At 37.1% G+C, this 21,051-nt stretch overlaps 1 pseudogene across 1 annotated transcript in view; it reads left to right on the top strand.

Annotated features, from left to right (window-relative positions):
* LOC309802861 (ankyrin repeat domain-containing protein 26-like) overlaps positions 1-21,051 on the top strand; it is a 143,317-nt pseudogene that overhangs the window by 87,369 nt on the left and 34,897 nt on the right. The window contains exons 25-30 of the transcript XR_014296158.1: positions 1,281-2,237; positions 3,620-3,772; positions 6,617-6,687; positions 7,028-7,121; positions 14,097-14,203; positions 15,784-15,913. The product of XR_014296158.1 is annotated as an ankyrin repeat domain-containing protein 26-like (transcript). The remainder of the gene's footprint in view (positions 1-1,280; positions 2,238-3,619; positions 3,773-6,616; positions 6,688-7,027; positions 7,122-14,096; positions 14,204-15,783; positions 15,914-21,051) is intronic.

Raw genomic sequence — 21,051 nt, 5'->3', positions numbered from 1 at the left:
GCATATTTATATGTTTGTACTAGAGAACTAGCTGTGGTTTGGTGTAAGAGGACTCATAGTAAAGTCAAAAGACCTGGAGAAAAGCCTGCAGCTTGCTTGTATTTTTGACTTCCTCATTTCCAGGACTGTCATAGCTAAATGAGTTAATTGATGTTTGTAGAAGTGCTTAGTACAGTTATCAGTAGATGTAATTCTTGTAACTGACCATAAAAATATTAGAAATGTAGAATATTTATGGAATAGTCTCAGGACTATATAAATAGTAGAAACATAGAATATTTATGGAATATTCTCAGGAAAAAAATTTTTTAGGAAATTTAATCTGTTGAAATATATACAGAGCTAAGGCTTTTACTATGGGGTAGCTATATAGGTTAGATAGCAGATGTAATTATTTTTAAGCTAGCAGGTGGTATTTTATTTTATTTTTTATTGAAGTATAGTTGACTGACAATACTGTGTTATTTTCAGGTATACAGCACAGTGATTCTGTTATATACATATATATATATATGTATGTATATATATATATATATATATATATATATATATATATATACCTTTATAGATTCTTTTTCCAAATATTGAGTGTAGTTCCCTGTGCTACACAGTAGGTCATTGTGGGTTATCTGTTTTTTATATAGTAGTGTGTATATATTAATCCCAACCTCCTAATGAATCCCTCCCCCTCTTTCCCCTTCAGTAACCATAAGTTTGTTTTCTACGTCTGTGAGTCTCTTTCTGTTTTGTAAATAAGTTTATTTGTATCATTTTTTTAGATTCCATGTATAAGCGATATCATATGATATTTGTCTTTCTGTCTGGCTTACTTCGCTTAGTATCATAGTCTCTAGGTCCATCCGTGTTGCTGCAAATGGCATTATTTCATTCTGTTTTATGGCAGAGTAGTATTCCACTGTATAAATATATCACATCAGATGCAAGTTTTAAGTGTAGTCAGATTTATTAATCTTTTATTTTAAGCCTTCTGGGTTTGTTATAATTTAGAGAAAGGCCTTTCCAATTCTGAGCTTCTTAAGAATTCTCCTGTGGTTTGTTTTTTACTTTCGTGGGTTCATTGTCTTCAATTAAATTTTTGAACTTTTGAAGATTTCTGCTTGTAAGAAGTCTGAGGTTTGTATCCAACCTTATTTTTTCCAGTTGGATATCCACTTATTGCAGCCTTTTCATTGTATCAACATATAGGTTAGTCTTTCAGAGGAAATCATGAAATGTCAATTTATTGAGTACTAGCTAAAAATCTCCTTTATTTCACTTAGGTGTCCGATAGTCCTGAAAAAGAAAAAGATCTGTTACATAAAAACCACATGTTGCAGGATGAAGTTGCCATGCTAAGACTGGAAATCAACACAATAAAATGTCAGAACCAGGAAAAGGAAAATAAATATTTTGAGGACATTGAAATTGTAAAAGAAAAGAATGATGATCTTCAAAAGACAATAAAACTGAATGAGGAAACATTAACAAAGACAATATTCCAATATACTGGACAGCTTAATGTTCTGACAGCTGAGAATACAATGCTAAACTCTAAGCTGGAGAATGAAAAACAAAGCAAAGAAAGACTGGAAACAGAAGTGGAATCCTGTCGTTCTAAACTGGCTGCTACCATACATGATCACCATCAAAGTCAGACATCAAAAAGAGACCTGGAACTTGCCTTCCAGAGAGCAAGAGATGAGTGGTTACGCTTGCAGGACAAAATGAATTTTGATGTGTCTAACCTGAAAGATAACAATGAGATGCTTTCCCAGCAACTTTCTCAAGCTGAAAGTAAATTCAGTAGCCTAAAAACCAAGTTCCATCACACGAGGGATGCTCTCAGAGAAAAGACTTTGGTGTTAGAACGTGTACAGAGAGACCTAAGCCAAGCACAGTGTCAAAAGAAGGAACTTGAACACATGTATCAAAGCGAACAAGGCAAAGTGAATAAATACATTGGAAAGCAGGAATCCTTAGAAGAGAGATTATCTCAACTCCAGAGTGAAAACATATTGCTCAGACAGCAACTGGATGATGCGCAAAACAAAGCCGACAGTAGAGAGAAGACAGTAATTAACATCCAAGACCAGTTTCAGGAGATTGTGAAAAAACTTCAAGCTGAAAGTGAAAAACAAGGTCTGATGCTGGAGGAAAGGAACAAGGAGTTAATCAATGAACGTAATCATTTAAAAGAGAGAATGTATCAGTATGAAAATGAGAAAACAGAAAGAGAAGTAAGTATCCAAGAAGAGAAATAATTCTCAGACTTCCTGAAAGAAAATTCAAAGTGATTTTGATTATGGCTAAATGTTGAATCTAGTTGAATAGAAATAATATATAGACTATAAATCTATAGACTGTAAATCAGCCTAAAAGCATACCTTGTATCCAGCAAATAAAGAATTAGACCTGAGAGGTGCTTTACTTTGAGTAGAGACATTGTGTCACCTATGAAATTTTAAGAGATTAAGTTATAAATTGTTAATGGGTATAGACAGGTATTAGTAATTTACTCTTCTACTGCTAAGCTAATAATTTTAATCTTTATGTCACCACATTTTAGTATCATGATGAAGCAGATAAATGAAACGCTCAGATCTAAAATGAATTATTTTGAAATTAAGGTTCAGTTGTGTGTATTACCTTGACAGTCAATTCCAGATTTCCCAAATGAACTGATGTGTCGATGCCATATCTCATAGTACTTTTCCTTCAGTAGCTTGTCATAACTTTTTAGTTGATATAATTTTATTTTTATTCATGTCAATTTGAATTAATTTGGGAAATAGTTCAGCCTCAAACCATGTATTCTTATGACCTCTCAACTCTTTAAAGGCATCTACTTTTCATTAAATCATAATTTGGGATTAAAGTAGTGAGCTTTAGCAAAACTATACTTGATTTAATCTTCCCACTTCTATTTATAAGTTACTTGGAACATTTTTACAAATAATTTGCTCATAATTCTCATTTCAAGGCTCAGTTACTATCATTTGGATATAAATCTGTCCAATACAAAGAGAATTGTAGCTCTCTGTGACTTATTAATTTGGCATTGGACTCCCATTTTCAGACTAGTGAGGGGTGGCAGATTCATGAGTAGCAGGAATAGGGTGGGGGACAGGGTCATAGGGGCTGCTATCGGGAGGCCCTGAAGGTCTCATTTTAATTCTAGGAATTAAAATGGGAATGACCTCATTTTAATTCTGAGATAGGAATCTATTGAGCACTGGATTGAATATGTGAGGATCTCTGAAGTTAATGGAAGCCTCCAGTAGAGAAGAGGGAAGATGTTCCCACCACTCGTCCCACCTACACACCCATTTCTTTCTGAGACTTGAGGAGGTCCTCAAGCTCAGCAAATTGATCGGGAAGGGCGGGGAGTGGATAGTGGGACTGAATCCATTGTCTAAGTAACTTAATAGCGATAAGGCCGGAGGGTAACACCTTCTGTGTCTTAAACCAAATTCAGTGAGCAGGAAGGTGCACATACAAGAAGGAGACAAATTGATGTCTCTGGTGATAGTTTTCAAAGTACATAGGTTGGAGTTATCTATTATTAACATAACTTAATAATAAGGTAATTTATAAAATCAGTGACAGAGTATCTTATTAGGCACTTGTGAGACAACTTCAACAAGAACTGGCTGATACCCTAATAAAGCAATCTATGTCAGAGGCTTCACTGGAGGCCACGTCACGTTATTGTACTAATTTAGAAGATGAGGCACAGGATTTAAAGAAAAAATTACGTCAAGTCACAAGTCAGGTATGTATGAAATTTAACGTGTCAGTACTTAATGTATAGGATAAAGTGTTTTAGGACACTAATTTTCATGGATGGCTTTCTTTTGTATTTTCGTTACAAGTAAATTTATTATAATTTTGTTATCTTTATAATGCACTTGTTTCTTAAACTCTGACTTTCATCCTGCCGTTTGCATTATATATTTTTTCTTACAATATTTACCCTTAGGAAAGTTGAGAATTGTGCGTGATTCCTCACAGAAGTTGAGAGACTTTTTTTTTCTATTAAACAGTATTTTTTAGTGATATCTCTACTACCATGATGAAGCAAGCCAGATAAAATCAGAGGATAATGTTTAATGGAATGTTCCATAAAATTGTCATTTTTCATCTTCACTTTCATGAATGGATGTAGTATCTGTGTGTATTTATTTCATGGATTTCAGAATAACGTGTGCAGAAAGGTCATTATACAAACCAGTTGAAGTTAGGCATTGCCTTCATTTTCTTTTCATTTTAGATATATTGTAAAAGCGTAGAGATACTCAGATCGTGTATAGTATGTACACCCAAAATAGAAAATTAAGAAAATTATCTAGATCCTGCCATTGTATTTTTAAGAAAACTATTGAGATAATTCACATATCATATAATTCACCCATTTAAAATGTGTAGTTCAATCTCTCCTTGTATATTCAGAGAGTCGTGCCCTTGGCATCAATTATAGAGCATCTCCATCACCCCCAAAGGAAAACTCTGCATCCCTTAGCCATCACCCATGGCCCCCATCTCCCTCAGCCCCAGCAACCACCAATCTAATCTCTGTCTCTGTAGATGTGCCTATTCTGGGTATTTCATATAAATGGAATGACACAGTATGTGGTCCTTTGTGATTAGCTTTTCTCATTTGACGTAGCATTTTCGAGGTTCATCCATGTTATAGCGCATATCAGTACTTCCATTTCTGTATATTGTCGAACAGCACGTTATGTGGCTAAGCCGTTCATCCATTCATCAGTTGATGGGCCTTTGGGTTATTTCCACCTTTGGGCTGTTAATAATGCTGCTGTGAACAGTCATTTACAAGTTACTGTGTGGACATAATTTTTATCTCCCTGCTGTTGGGTTTTATCCTCTGAGTTAATTGGCTGATTTCATCTTTTCTTGGCCTTTACTCATGCTGTCCTTTCTGTCTTTACAGTTTCTTTTCCTCCTGCCTAATCCTCCATTTATTCAGACCTGGCCCCGAGTCTTCTCCATGAAGCTCTCTCTCTGACTGTCCTAGCTCTCATTGACCCTGTCATCTAGTCTGTGAAGAAGAGTTTAGCCCTTAATTTTACACTGATTTAATTTTTTTCATGAGAGAGAATCTCGTCTAAGTATAAATTTGTCTAACAGGGAATATTTATTGATATGCACGGCACCTGTCTTGCATAAATTGAAAATATTTTAGCTTAACAGTTGCTAGGATACAATTAAGTCCTTTATACCATACCAATAACTTTTTCTTGGAGATATTGATATAATCTTTTATTAAAATATATTTTAAGCAATTAAATATACAATTAAAACCTCTTAATCTAATGGAGGAGAATTGTTCAATTAAATGCTCTTTTTTTTTTCCCTCACTCTGGAAAAAAAATCTAAATTTGCCTTCCTTCATTATGCAGCCAGAACTGGGGATTTTCACATTGATAGCATTTCACCAACTGTAAAACTCTGTGGATAGCTTCTCCAATATCCATACCACATAACCTTAATTTTCTCATCCGAGTACTTTCTAGACATAACCAGTTGCAGGGAGTGAATTGATTCAGAACTTTGATTTAGCAGTAGGGTGATATTTCCATGCCAGTGACTTAACCCTTCCTCTGATGGTCATGTAAGTTATGTACCACTCAATCCAGGAGGTGCTATTTGCATATTAGTCCATGATCACTGCCCACTGAGTAGTACAGAGAGGAAGTAAGTTATAAATTATTGTAAGTGGAAAAAAGGACTAGTGGAATCAGTGAAAGTTTTTGAAGTACTGGGCACATACATTCTGGTCCTCATGCTCCCTGTTACTGCCAATTTCAGTGGTATGGAGAATGATTTCAGTGTGACTTGTACAGGAGACCACTTCTGTTGGCATGCCATCTGCCTAAAATATCAAATTGTTTAGAACGTAAAATACAGCAATAGTAATAATTCTGATTGTAAACACTTAGCATTTACTATGTGCCACGTACTTTTCTACATAAGTTATGTATACCCCCCCCCAATTTAATCTTCCCGACATCCCAGTGAGGTCAGTGCTATTATTATCTTCATTTTATGGCAGGAGAAACTGAGACACAGAAAATTTAAGTAGTTTGCTCAAGGACATACAGCAAATAAGTGGTGGAATTGGGACTCAGACCCACGCATTCTGGCTCCTGTGTAGATACTACCTCTCACACTAGTCCCTGAAGCATCTGGTTGTCACCAACAGTAGTGTGTAGTGTGAACGTTCATAATCACTGGAAGAGCTGTGGTCATTCACATATGTGGATATTTAAAATTATAGTTGGTATAGAGCGTGGAGTAAAAAATATAAATGTCTTTCCCCATTTGGCCAATTTATAAATTTGTGTATTTATTTGATAAAATATAATTTAAAGCATGAATGATGTTGTGGTTTAGTACTAGAGGTCAGTAACTTGTAAAGGGCCAGATAGTAAATATTTTAGGCTTTGTGGTTCAGAAGGTGTCTGCTGTAGCAACTCAACTCTGCTGTTGCAGCAGGAAAGTAGCCATAAACAATATGCAGATGAAAGACATAAAAACAGATGATGGCAGATTTGCTAGATTATCAGTAATTTAAAAATTTTTTTTCTCCTTTTAGTTGCACGAAGCACAGGATCGATGTACAGAGGCCATGAGATGTGCTGAGAAGACGCAGGATCACATCCAAAAGTACAATTTAAAGCAGCACAGAAAATAACTTAGTATAAGTATAGAGCAGATAAGCAGTATAGTATGAGAATTATATCAGTTATGACAATAAATACATCATTGTGAAGCTGGGTAAACATTTCAGCTTTGAGCTATTTTGAAATGCATAATTTTTCTCCATTATTTCTAAATTTTTCACATTATCCACAGAACACAACTAGAAAACGGCACAATTGCCAAATCATCTACTTTTCAAAATTCTAAGAACGTATGTAATTGAACCTGCAGGTGTTTGTTCAGAAACTGTGTGGTATTTTAAAATCTATGTGTGAGAGTAATTATTTTAAAATATGCATTTTAGGCTTGAAATTGAAAATGCCAAGTTAAAAGCTACAGTCAAAAAGCAAGCGGACAAAATTGAAGAGCTTCAGAAAAACCTGTTAAGTACAAGTTCAGTAAGTCAATCTCTTAATTTCTGTCATGCTGAAAAGGAATTTTAATTTTTTTACTAGTAATATATAAGAATATTTTGGACACTATGAAAAGTCTCATTGATAAAAGAGTTTATTTTTATATTGATACTACTTGCTACTGGTAGCATAATTCCTCTTTATAGAGGAAGTTGACTGAAATAATAAAATTGATTTTTATAGTAAGACTTTAATTAAAAAGATGGTGACAGTCCAAAAGCAATATTTTATATATACCACATTTTGTTTATTCATTCATCTGTCAATGAACACTGTGATTTTTCCACCTTCTGGCTATTGTTAACAATGCTGCTATGAACAGTGGTACACAAATATCTGTTTGAGCCCAGAAATATGAGTAATGATTTGATCTAGAATTCTGAACTTCCCTTGTAATCTAAACCCTCCAGTGCTATTTTGAGAATGAATTACTTTTAATGTTATAGTTCATTTTCTTTATCAAGAAGGAATACTAGGTCACTATGCAAGCATTTTTCTGAAAGGAATGTATTTTTTCCTTTCTTGGATTTTATTTTACTTTATTTTTTTAAAGATTTTTTTGATGTGGACCATTCTTCAAGTCTTAATTGAATTTGATACAATACTGCTTCTGTTTTATGTTTTGGTTTTTTGGCCAGGAGGCATGTGGGATCTTAGCTCCCTGACCAGGGATCAAACTTCCTGCATTGGAAGGCAAAGTCTTAACCACTGGACCTCCAGGGAAGTCCCCCTTTTTTCTTTCAAAAAAGAAAAGAGATGCCAGTGAAAAAGTAGAAATGGCTGCTCAATCAGGGCCTTACATAGTAACAGGTGTTCCTAGCATAGCAAGTTCAGGAACAATTTTTCTCCCAGACACTTGAGTTAATCAGCCTTTCAAAGGTGTAACAGCCAGTCTCAGAAAAGACTGATATGTAATCCAGGATTCCAATTTATCAATGTATAGTGAAAGCTATGTAACTATTTACCAAGCAGAAAGGTTGGTAAAATCTCCTGCCGTTTATACTCTCCTTTGTAGGGGAAGCTACCTATGATTTAAAAATCAGAAGATTCTATTGTGAACCCTAAGTTGGAGGGATGAGGTAGATGCACCTACCAACTCGTTTCTTTCCATCACAATAGTTAGATTCATGCAGTGTCATTATACAGATATACCTGTCAGGGGGACTAGAACATTCTATTGACTGGCCCTTCTTGTGTTCAAAGAAACATTGAAAATTATTTTTTCTAGACTTGATATGCATTAGTCACATTGTATTAGCATACTTTTCATACAAGTGACAATACAATATGTTGACAAAAGGAGTGTCATGTGAATGAGAGTGCCAGATGTCCCCTTACATTGTCAAACACATCTATTCGGGTATCAGAAATTGAAAATTTTGTAAGGATACCCCACACTGATTAAGCGTATTAAAAAAAATAATGAGGGATTTTCTGTAGATTCCTATAGAAATGAGTTAGGATTATGACATAGAATTATTGGCCACTTTAAGGTCTACACAAATCAAAAATTTAATGAGAGAGCTTTTCACCAACTCAGTCAGTAGCCCTGGCTTCTCCTAAAGTTCTCATCTCAGGAATCCCCAGGCCAGAGCCAACCTGAGTTAAGATATATGGTCAGCACAGTGTTGAGATGAAGAATCTGGGCTGGGAAGAAGAGAGAGCTCTAGCTGACTCAAGACTCCAAACAATATAGTTGAGTATTCACCTGAAAGGAGTGTCAGAAGACTTCCATAAGGTCAGGTCTCTATGGAGTAGGAAATCATTCAAAAGAAAAAAAGGGCAGGGACTTCCCTGGTGCAGTGGTTAGGAATCCGCCTGCCAGTGCATTGGACATGGGTTTGATCCCTGGTCCGGGAAGATCCCACATGCCGGGGAGCCACTAAGCCCATGCACCACAACTACTGAGCCTGCACTCTAGAGCCTGCGAGCCACAACTACTGAGCCCATGTGCTGCAACTACTGCAGCCCACGTTCCTAGAGCCTGTGCTCTGCAACAAGAGAAGCCACTGCAGTGAGAAGCCCGCGCACCACAGTGAAGAGAAGCCCCCACTCACCTCAACTAGAAAAAGCCCACACGCAGCAACGCAGATCCAATGCAGCCAAAAAAAAAAAAAAAAAGAGAAGAAAACAAGGGCAAATAATTGATAATCTGATCCTTGTGAAAAACTTTCACATTGTAAAAGAAAATAAAGACAAAGTATGCTGGTCAACATCCTAAGGGTGAGGCTGCCCCCCAAGATTAGAAAATAACACTACACTCAAAGTAACACCAATAAGAATAAACATAAAGTGTCCAAGAATAGCTCTGTACAAGGATAATCCTCACTGAGTAATGGCTCATGAGTGTGGCTGAGGATGTTGTCTATGAGGAGCAAGAAGGGGGAGAGAAAAGTACAGGTGATCCCAGCAAAGGGGTCAAGGCTGGAAAGGCAGGTTAGGGAATCTGGTACGAAGCCTTGAGATGTAAGGAGCCCTGAGAGAATTTAGAAAGAGGATTAGAAAGGGTCAAGGACTGAACATCAAGGGTTACTGTCATTCAGACTGAGGTGGGCTCAGAGGAGCAGAGGCAGAGTGTGGTCATGTTCGCGGTTGCTGCTGAGAAGTGAAGCAGGGTAAGGACTGAAGAAGAAACGGTTCTTGATGACCCTCAAAACTTTTAGTGGAGTTACAAGATTGAAAGTCAATTTAGTGTAAAAGAAGAGAATAAGTGATGAAAGATGAATCATGGATGAGACCATGCGTTAAAGAATGTAAGAGTCACAAAAGCCCAGGACCAGATGGCTTCACAGGCGAATTCTATAAAGCATTTAGAAAAGAGCTAACACCTATCCTTCTCAAACTCTTCCAAAATATAGCAGAGGGAGGAACACTCCCAAACTCATTCTATGAAGCCACCATCACGTTGATACCAAAACCAGACAAGGATGTCACAAAGAAAGAAAACTACAGGCCAATATCACTGATGAACATAGATGCAAAAATCCTCAACAAAATACTAACAAGCAGAATCCAACAGCACATTAAAAGGATGATACACCATGATCAAGTGGGGTTTATTCCAGGAATGCAAGGATTCTTCAATATACACAAATCAATCAACGTGATACACCATATTAACAAATTGAAGGTGAAAAACCATATGATAATCTCAATAGATGCAGAGAAAGCTTTCGACAAAATTCAACACCCATTTATGATAAAAACCCTGCAGAAAGTAGGCATAGAGGGAAATTTCCTCAACATAATAAAGGCCATATGTGACAAACCCACAGCCAGCATCGTCCTCAAGGGTGCAAAACTGAAACCATTTCCACTAAGATCAGGAACAAGACAAGGTTGCCCACTCTCACCACTCTTATTCAACATAGTTTTGGAAGTTTTAGCCACAGCAATCAGAGAAGAAAAGGAAATAAAAGGAATCCAAATCGGAAAAGAAGAAGTAAAGCTGTCACTGTTTGCAGATGACATGATACTATACATAGAGAATCCTAAAGATGCTACCAGAAAACTACTAGAGTTAATCAATGAATTTGGTCAAGTTGCAGGATACAAAATTAATGCACAGAAATCTCTGGCATTCCTATATACTAATGATGAAAAATCTGAAAGTGAAATCAAGGAAACACTCCCATTTACCATTGCAACAAAAAGAATAAAATATCTAGGAATAAACCTACCTAAGGAGACAAAAGACCTGTATGCAGAAGATTATAAGACACTGATGAAAGAAATTAAAGATGATACAAATAGATGGAGAGATGTACCATGTTCTTGGATTGGAAGAATCAACATTGTGAAAATGACTCTACTACCCAAAGCAATCTACAGATTCAATGCAATCCCTATGAAACTACCACTGGCATTTTTCACAGAACTAGAACAAAAAATTTCACCATTTCTATGGAAACACAAAAGACCCCGAATAGCCAAAGCAATCTTGAGAAAGAAAAATGGAGCTGGAGGAATCAGGCTCCCTGACTTCAGACTATACTACAAAGCTACAGTAATCAAGACAGTATGGTACTGACACAAAAACAGAAAGATAGATCAATGGAACAGGATAGAAAACCCAGAGATAAACCCACGGACATATGGTCACCTTATCTTTGATAAACGCGGCAGGATAGTACAGTGGAGGAAGGACAGTCTCTTCAATAAGTGGTGCTGGGAAAACTGGACAGGGACATGTAAAAGTATGAGATTAGATCACTCCCTAACACCATACACAAAAATAAGCTCAAAATGGATTAAAGACCTAAATGTAAGGCCAGACACTATCAAACTCTTAGAGGAAAACATAGGCAGAACACTCTATGACATAAAGCACAGCAAGATCCTTTTTGACCCACCTCCTAGAGAAATGGAAATAAAGACAAAAATAAACACATGGGACCTAATGAAACTTAAAAGCGTTTGCACAGCAAAGGAAACCATAAACAAGACCAAAAGACAACCCTCAGAATGGGAGAAAATATTTGCAAATGAAGCAACTGACAAAGGATTAATCTCCAAAATTTATAAGCAGCTCATGCAGCTCAATAACAAAAAAACAAACAACCCAATCCAAAAATGGGCAGAAGACCTAAATGGACATTTCTCCACAGAAGATATACAGACTGCCAACAAACACATGAAAGGATGCTCAACATCTTTACTCATTAGAGAAATGCAAATCAAAACTACAATGAGATATCATCTCACACCAGTCAGAATGGCCATCATCAAAAAATCTAGAAACAATAAATGCTGGAGAGCGTGTGGAAAAAAGGGAACACTCTTGCAGTGCTGGTGGGAATGTGAATTGGTACAGCCACTATGGAGAACGGTATGGAGGTTCCTTAAGAAACTACAAATAGAACTACCATATGACCCAGCAATCCCACTACTAGGCATATACCCTGAGAAAACCATAATTCAAAAAGAGACATGTACCAAAATGTTCATAGCAGCCCTATTTACAATAGCCCGGAGATGGAAACAACCTAAGTGTCCATCATCGGATGAATGGGTAAAGAAGATGTGGCACATATATACAATGGAATATTACTCAGCCATAAAAAGAAACGAAATTGAGCTATTTGTAATGAGGTGGATGGACCTAGAGCCTGTCATACAGAGTGAAGTAAGTCAGAAAGAGAAAGACAAATACTGTATGCTGACACATATATATGGAATTTAAGAAAAAAAATGTCATGAAGAACCTAGGGGTAAGACAGGAATAAAGACACAGAACTACTAGAGAATGGACTTGAGGATATGGGTAGGGGGAAGGGTAAGCTGTGACAAAGTGAAAGAGCGGCATGGACATATATACACTACCAAACGTAAGGTAGATAGCTAGCGGGAAGCAGCCGCATAGCACAGGGAGATCAGCTCGGTGCTTTGTGACCGCCTGGAGGGGTGGGATAGGGAGGGTGGGAGGGAGACACAAAATGGAGGGGATATGGGAACATATGTATATGTATAACTGATTAAATTTGTTATAAAGCAAAAAAAAAATTAAAAAAATGTAAAAAAAGAAGAAATAAACTTTTTGATAATAATAATAAAAAAAAGAATGTAAGAGTCCAGGCCTTCCCTAGTAGTGCAGTTGTTAAGAATCCACCTGCCAATGCAGGTTCGAGCCTTGGTCCGGGAAGATCCCACATGCCGCCGAGCAACTAAGCTTGTGAGCCACAACTACTGAGCCTGCGCTCTAGAGCCCGCAAGCCACAACTACTGAGCCCATGTGCCTAGAGCTCATGCTCTGCAACAAGAGAAGTCACTGCAATGAGAAGCCCATGCACCACAACGAAGAGTAGCCCCTGCTCACCACAAGTAGAGAAAGCCTGCACGCAGCAACAAAGACCCAACACAGCCAAAAATAAATAAATAAAATTAATTAATTAATTAAAAAAACAATGTAAGAGTCCAGTAGCGGGGGTGAGGGAGAAAAAGGATGAGAGAAAAAGCTACAAGAATCAAGAAGAAGTTACTTTTTTTTTTTTTTTTTTTTTTTTTTTTGCGGTACGCGGGCCTCTCACTGTTGCGGCCTCTCCCGCTGCAGAGCACAGGCTCCGGTTGCGCAGGCTCAGCGGCCATGACTCACGGGCCCAGCCACTCCAAGGCATGTGGAATCTTCCCAGACCGGGGCACGAACCCGTGTCCCTTGCATCAGCAAGTGGACTCTCAACCACTGCGCCACCAGAGAAGCCCGGAGTTACATTGTTATTTAGTGTATAGAAGACTTAAACTTTATTTAAAGAGAAGAATTGTTAATAGAAATGGAGAAATTGAAACCTATGGAAGAATGCTTACAGAGAATGAAAGGCTTTATCTTGTGTTGGAATTTTTCAAAGATTATATTAATAAGATGTGATTTAACAAGACCTGGAATATCTTAAACCACTGATGAAAATGTTTCTAGGGCATCTTTAGAAACTAAAACGTAAATATAACCACTCCTTAAAAAACTTTCACTAACGTGTAAAAACCTCTGGGTTATTTATTTACTTATTTATTTTTTATTATTATTATTATTATTTGGTTGCTCCAAGTCTTGGTTGCAGCAGGAGGGCTCCCCAGTTGCAGCAGGTGTGCTCCTTAGTTGTGGCATGCAACCTCTTAGTTGCGGCCTTCATGTGGGATCTAGTTCTCTGACTAAGGATTGAACCCAGGCCCCCTGCATTGGGAGCACGGAGTCTTATCCACCATGCCACCAGGGAAGTCCCAAAACGTCTGTTTTTAACAAATAAATTTTGGCAATTTAAATTCTAGAAAAATGATGAAAATGAAAAATCAATATAAGCTGTTTCAGGAAAAGTGATTATTTTTGAAATCGTCCTTATTGGCATCAGGTTTATAAACTGTGTTTCACTATAAACGTATATTACTCATGAACTCATGAGAAGTAATATTTTTAAGAAAGAAGAGTAAGTCTCTAGGTTTTAAAAAATAATTTAAAAAAATTTTTTTGAGGATGAAAAGGAGCAATTAAAGAAATATATTGAGTTAAAACGGTCTCTGGAATATAGTTTGGATCCAGAAATGAAGAAAAATAGTGAATTAGAAAAAGAGATTACTGGGTAAGATTTTAATATTTCTGATAATTTCAACAATTAATTGATTTAACTATAATTTTGTTTTATTAAAACCTTAGATACAAATTCCTTTTATATGTGTATATTCATACTTAAATCATCCATCCTATTTAAAAGTTTACTTTAGAAACTCACAGCACAATCTGAAACTGTTTTGAGTGCCCCAGTACTACAGTTCCTCTTTAATGATTTCTAAAACAATAACAATAGTGTGCCTTGCATATAGTAATGTCACTCTGCTCTTCATCATCTACCTTGAATTTTTATGTCTGCAAGATATCTTTGCTCTTTTTGGGTAATCCTGCCTTCTTTTAGTTGTGTTCTTCCCCTTCAGCGTTCAAGTATTTTAATATCTAAAAACCTATTTGTGTCACTGTTTAACAACATCAAAAACTATCTTGATTTTGCTTATGTTTTCTTTCTGCTCTAAAAGTTTAGTTCTAAAATATACATACAAAAACATATGTATGACTTAAAGAATAATAAAATTAATGATCATGTTTTGACCACTCAGATTAAAAAAAATAATAATAAGAGTGTTTCCCAATGTCTGTGATGCCTCCACATGGCTTCCTTTCTGGTTATTTGCTGAGCACAGTTAGCCCTCAGCTTCCACAGATTCAACCAACCTCAGATTGAAGGTATTCAGGGGGAAAAAATTCCAGAAAGTTCCCAAAAGCAAAACTTGGATTGGCCTCAGGTGGCAACTATTTCCATAGAATTTATTTACATTGTATTTATAACTATTTATTGTATTAGGTATTATAAGTGATCTAGAGATGATTTAAAGTATACAGGAGTATGTGCTTAGGAGGACTTGAGCATCTGTGGATTTTGGTGTTGTACTTATGGTTCTTCCCTGATTCTCATTAGTATTTTTCTCTCATTTAATTTTCTCTACATTGCTTGGCATTTTGTTAACATTGTGCTGGGCAAGATTTCTAGATCTCTTAAAACAGCTTGAAGGGACTGGTACACATTCTCTCTCTGCTGATTTCCTTTTTTATGAAGCTCAGCCTGGTTTTCTTCTCCATCAGCTCAGACGCCAAAGACTATTCTTTCTTGTTTCTTTTTCTATTTTGAGTGAGTGAGTGTCGATGATTTTTTGTGTGTTATTTCTTTGCTTCTCGTAGAGGCTGTGGTCAGTAGGTACCAAAATGTCTTTTTGTGTCTTTTCAAAACATTCATATATGATATGCTCTTCTTCTTCAGCTTGGATACTGATGTCTGGTTTATAACTAGTATTTAATAATAAGTTAGTATTTCATATTAACATACTAAAAATGGATACTAATAACAGCTTCCTTATAAGAACCGTATAATATATGTATACACATACTATATTAACTCTTTACTTAGCATGTGTCGTAAAATTTTTCTTCATATTATTTACCTAAGATTATAAGTTAGTTATTATGCTTTCAACCCATATTAGATTAGAACAGATGAGAAAGGATTATAATTTATAGAGTTTATTTTATATGATAGAACATATATCTGTTTAAATAGTTATTAATTATCTACTCTTAAAGAACTTGACTTATTCATTCTATGCATTTCTACAGACTTAAGAAACTCTTAAAAATGCCAAGAAGGAAGTTAAATGAATATGAAAATGGAGAGCTTAGTTTCCATGGAGATTTAAAAACCAGTCAAAGTGAAATGGATATTCAGATTAATATGCTAAAACATAAGGTAATTTTTAATCAGTTTTGGGACCCAAAAGCCATTTAATTGGGGGAAATATAAATCACTCCATGCTTTGAGCAGTGAAACATAGATTTGTCTCTTAATTTTTTAGACTTGATACCAGTAAAAAAGACAGCTTTTTCCTATATAATTTTTCCATAAAAAGGGCACACTGTTGACTGTTAGTGTCTTGAACCATGGCTAGTGATTTGAAGCTGAGCAGCACACCATTACCCCAAAGCATCCATTATTTTTTGGTGACAGCTTTATTGAAATATAATGAACATACCATGCAGTTCACTCATTTAAACTGTACAATTCAGTGACTTTTAGTATATTCAAAGAGTTATACAGTTATCACCACAATCAATTTTAGACCATTTTCATCACCCTAAAAAGAAACCCTGTACTTTTTAGCCATCACCCTGTGCCAGTTTTCCCTTCCTCCTATTCCCAGCCCTAGTACCACGACTGTACTCCCTGTTTCTATAGATTTGCCTATTTTGGATATTTCATGTCAGTGGAATCACAGAATATGGGGTCCTTTGTGACTGCCTTCTTTCATTCAGCATAGTATTTTTAAGGTACATCTGCTTTGTAGCGTGGATCAATACTTTCTTTTTATTGCTGAATAATACTCATTTGTATGGACATACCACATTTTATTTATCCATTCATCAGTTGATGGACCTTTGGGTGGTTTCCACTTTTTTGGCTATTGTTAATAATGCTGCTATGAACGTTCATGTCCAAGTTCCGGTGTGAACATATTTTTTTCATTTCTTTTTGGAATATACTTATGAATGGAATTGCTGTATCATATGGTAACTCTGTTTAAACTTTTGAGGAACTGCCATACTGTTTTCCAGAGTGGCTGCACCATTTTACATTTTTATCCAAAGTGTGTAAGCATTCCAATTTCTCTACATGCCCGCCAACACTTGTCATTACCTGTCTTTCTGATTATAGCCATCCTAGTAGGTGTGAAGTGGCATCTCTTGTGGTTTTGATTTGCGTTTTGCTGTTGACTAATAACGTTGAGGCACTTTTCATGTGCTTATTGTCTATCTGTGTATCTTCTTTGAAGAACTGTCTATTCAACTTTTTGCCCATTTTTAAGTTGGATTGTCTTTTTATTATTGAATTGTAAGAGTTCTTTTTGTATCCTAGATACAAATCTTCGATCGGATATAGGATTTTCAAGTATTTTCTCTCACTCAGGAGCTTGCCCTTTCCCCTTCAAAACATGGTGTCCTTCAAAACATGGAAGTCTTTAATATTGATGAAGTTCAGTTAGTCGATTTTTGTCTTTTGGTGTTATATCTAAGAATTGCCAAATCCAGTCATGAAGATAAACACCTGTGTTTTCTTCTAAGACTTTTGTAGTTTTAGCTCTTGCATATTGACTTAATTTCTACATATGGTATGAGGTAGAGGTCTAATTTTATTCTTTTGTATGTGGATATTCTGTTGTCCCAGTACCATTTGTTAAAAAGACTATTCTTGTCTCATTCAATTATTTGGCACTCTTACAATCAGTTGGCCGTAAATGTGGGGCTTTCCTTTTACATCCTCAATGGTAACGCATTGATCTATATGTCTGTCCTATGCCAGTATCAAGTCAGATTTTATGAGAATTCTTTCTTCGTCATCTTGCATCTTACCAGTTGTTTTATGTAATAATAAAAAGTCAGTGTAGTGGAATGTCTTTAACTCTACTTCCGTGGAGGTTTTTTGCCTCTTGAAGGAGCCTGTGGCCAGCTTATGCCTCACTGACCCCATGACACAATGGGAAGTAGGTTTACAAAGGTAAAGTCCACTCCTTTTTTTCTCCCTCCATTCAGACCTTTAGTCTCTCACCCAGTGCCTCCCACTTCACTCCAGTTTCCATCAAATCTTGGTCACGAGATCTGCTGACTTCGTCTGCTATCTGCTTCATTATGTTTAGCTCATTATAATTCATAGGCTCATCCATAGGTTTCACCATCTAGGAGAAGATTAAGTCTGGGCTGTCAGCTTTCCTCGTTGGAAGTCTCTCTAAGCCATCATGTTGCAATTCACAATTAAATCATCTTTTGATGTGGTTCTTGTGTATAACACTCATGCTGATCTTGTTCTTGACATAGATCCTGCATTCTCAGAAACCACAGTTCCCTGTATCTACCTTCTTTGATTGAAAAAGAAAGAGATGCATAGCTGTACTTTATAGCTTAACACATAATGAATAGAATAACTATTTCATCCCATCCAAAGAAAAATTTTTAAGAGTATAGCTGTTAAAAACCAGGTAGGGCTTCCCTGGTGGTGCAGTGGTTAAGAATCTGCCTGCCAATGCAGGGGACAATGGTTCGAGCCCAGGTCCGGGAAGATCCCACATGCCATGGAGCAACTAAGCCCATGCGCCACAACTACTGAGCCTGCACTCTAGGGCCCGCAAGCCACAGCTGTGGAACCTGTGTGCCACAACTACTGAAGCCCATGCACCTAGAACCCGTGTTCCACAACAACAGAAGCCACCGTAATGAGAAGTCTGTGCACCTCCACAAAGCGTAGCCCCTGCTCGCCGCAACTAGAGAAAGCCTGTGCACAGCAACGAAGACCCAACACAGCCAAAAATAAATAAAATAAATAAAATAATTTTTTTAAAAAAGGTAATAATTTATCTGGGACAAATAATAGATTAGTAATTTGAATTTCAAAATTTCAAAGCCAGTTTGTATGATATAGAGAAGCACTGTGGTACAATGTAAAAATGAGATATCCTACCTTCCCTTACAAACAAGCTTTAAGTAAGGTAAAGGAAAAATTGTATTTAATTATATACTGCCAAAGGACACTCCATTTGTTTTACTACTGAGAAGATTAAAAATCCTTCCATGATGTTTTATTTCCTCTCTGAGGAAAGGACAATGAAGATTGAGTCCTAGATTAATAAATATTCAAAGTTGCCTATCCCTTAGAATTTCAGTTAATTGAGATGAGGTAAAAAAGTCTGATTTTGGTAATTAAACTGACGAGTTCTAGTTGTTTTTCAACTATTACACTTCATATGTCTCCTTGCTTACCAATCTTCCTTATCTTCAAACTTGAGGGGAAATTCTGAAGAGGCATACCTGCCTATTTGTAAGAAATTGTAAGTGAAGGGAACCTGCCCAAAACTTCCTCCTGAATAGTTCTTAGGTCTTTCTTCTAGTTATCTGCTTCTTCTCATCAGCATTGTTTGTCATTTTAAATTAATCTCAACGTTTATTAGATTCCAGTTTATAGGAAACCAATTTCTACTGTGTCTAAGTTATGTTTCTTATTATCTCTTTTTTTCATCCACTTTTCTATCTGTTTTTTCCTAAAAATCTCCTCAAAGTTTAGTAGCTGAAATAAGCAACGTTTATTTTGTTCACAATCTATACTTCGGAAAAGCATAACCAGGACAGCTGGCCTCTCTTCCCCTCAGTTGGAACACCTACCCTGAACACCTAGGCTCTCTTTGTGGCCTGAGCTTCCTCACAACATGGGGCTGGGTTCCAAGGTTAAGAGCCAGGCAGAAGCTGTGTTACCTTGTCTAACCTCGCCTTGCAATTCACACAGCATCTCTTTCACCATATTCTGTTCATTAGGAATAAGTCACTTATGCTTGGCCCATAGTCTACCTTTTTTTATGGGATAATTTTTTTCAAAAACTTATGGATACATTTAAAAACCAGCATAATCTACCCACTGGCCACAATTTTTATATTCCTTCCACATGAAGAATACACTTATCCCTACTCAGTTCCCCCACAAGTCTCAATTGTTATGGTGTCAGGCTCAGGCTTGAGTCCAGGATCTTACCATCTTTCACCAGGTACGGATGGGGATGAGGCTCCTGGGTGTGATTTCTAGAGTATAGCCCCTTGAGTACCAATCCTCTCAGTACGAAGACTTGAGAACTAAAGGGACAAATTTTCTGCCACCCACATACCCAACATTCTGTTAAACTGCTAAAGACTCCCCCATTCAGAAATGGAAAATGGAAGACATGCTGGTCCATAGCAGTTCTGCAATACATCCTGATATCTGCTGCCAGCTCTGTGATTAGGACTTAGTCCCGACCATGGAAGTGATTCTCCTTTGCTGTACCCTCTGAGCTCTTTGTTCTGTCCTTTTCATAAGAAATGACCTGTGTTTGCAGCTGAGTAGTGTTTCCCAAGCCAGCAAGGGAAGAAAATGACACTGAAACCTGGAGGAAGGGGGACTTACAGAACTTCTAAGAAAATCCCAGAGGCCTCTTCTCATTTTGTACTGTCTTGGTCTCTGTTAATGCAAGCTAGCAAGCAGTGTTTTTGCTACCACAGTTCTCTTTAAAGCTTTGAATGTCCTGTGAATTTTATTGGGGTTCATGACATTGGAAAAGCTACCCTCCCAAATCTTTTTGAGATAAGCTCTTCCCCTTGGGCTTCTTGTGAAGCTGTTGTAGGACGGTAGGACGGGAAACTTTGTAGGATGATGCCTTTAAAATTCTTATGCTTTTTAAAGATCCTTAAAGGAATTTGAGGCACCAACTTAAGTCTTTCCAGGGTGTTAATAAAGGGTTCTACAGTCTTGGCTTCATCTTTAGACCATGTTTTCCTGGCAGCACCCTAAATCTGATCTTAGCCCAGAAGCTATTTCTCTGTTTTAGCATTATTTGGGCATGTGGAGATGCTGTAAATGGGATACAGATATTTGAACCCAATGAGTCCTGGATCCTTTATATTTAATAGTCTTTTTTTTAGCTTATCCCTCTCATCAGTTTTACTTTCAGCTGCTTTGTAGCTAGAGTCCCCCTCCCTCCAGGTTGCAGTGTCATTTTCTTCCCTTGCCTAGAAGCTGTCACCTTCAGCCTCTTCAAGGGCCGTCAGGCTTCCATTAACAGTCTTGCGAAGCCCTGAGAATTTCGTGAGATGTGTCCAAGAATTTGTAGACATGGTTTTTTTTTTTTTCTTTTTTTTGCGGTACGCGGGCCTCTCACTGTTGTGGCCTCTCCCGTTGCGTAACACAGGCTCTGGACGCGCAGGCTCAGTGGCCATGGCTCAGGGGCCCAGCCGCTCCGCGGCGGCATGTGGGATCTTTCCGGACCGGGGCACGAGCCCGTGTCCCCTGCATCGGCAGGCGGACTCTCAACCACT

The sequence above is a fragment of the Mesoplodon mirus genome (genome assembly GCF_964341445.2).
Source record: "Mesoplodon mirus genome assembly, chromosome: 4".
In the NCBI taxonomy this organism is placed as follows: Eukaryota; Metazoa; Chordata; class Mammalia; order Artiodactyla; family Ziphiidae; genus Mesoplodon; species Mesoplodon mirus.
The sequence above is the reverse complement of the archived record's forward strand: the minus strand, read 5'-3'. Positions and strand labels throughout refer to the sequence as shown.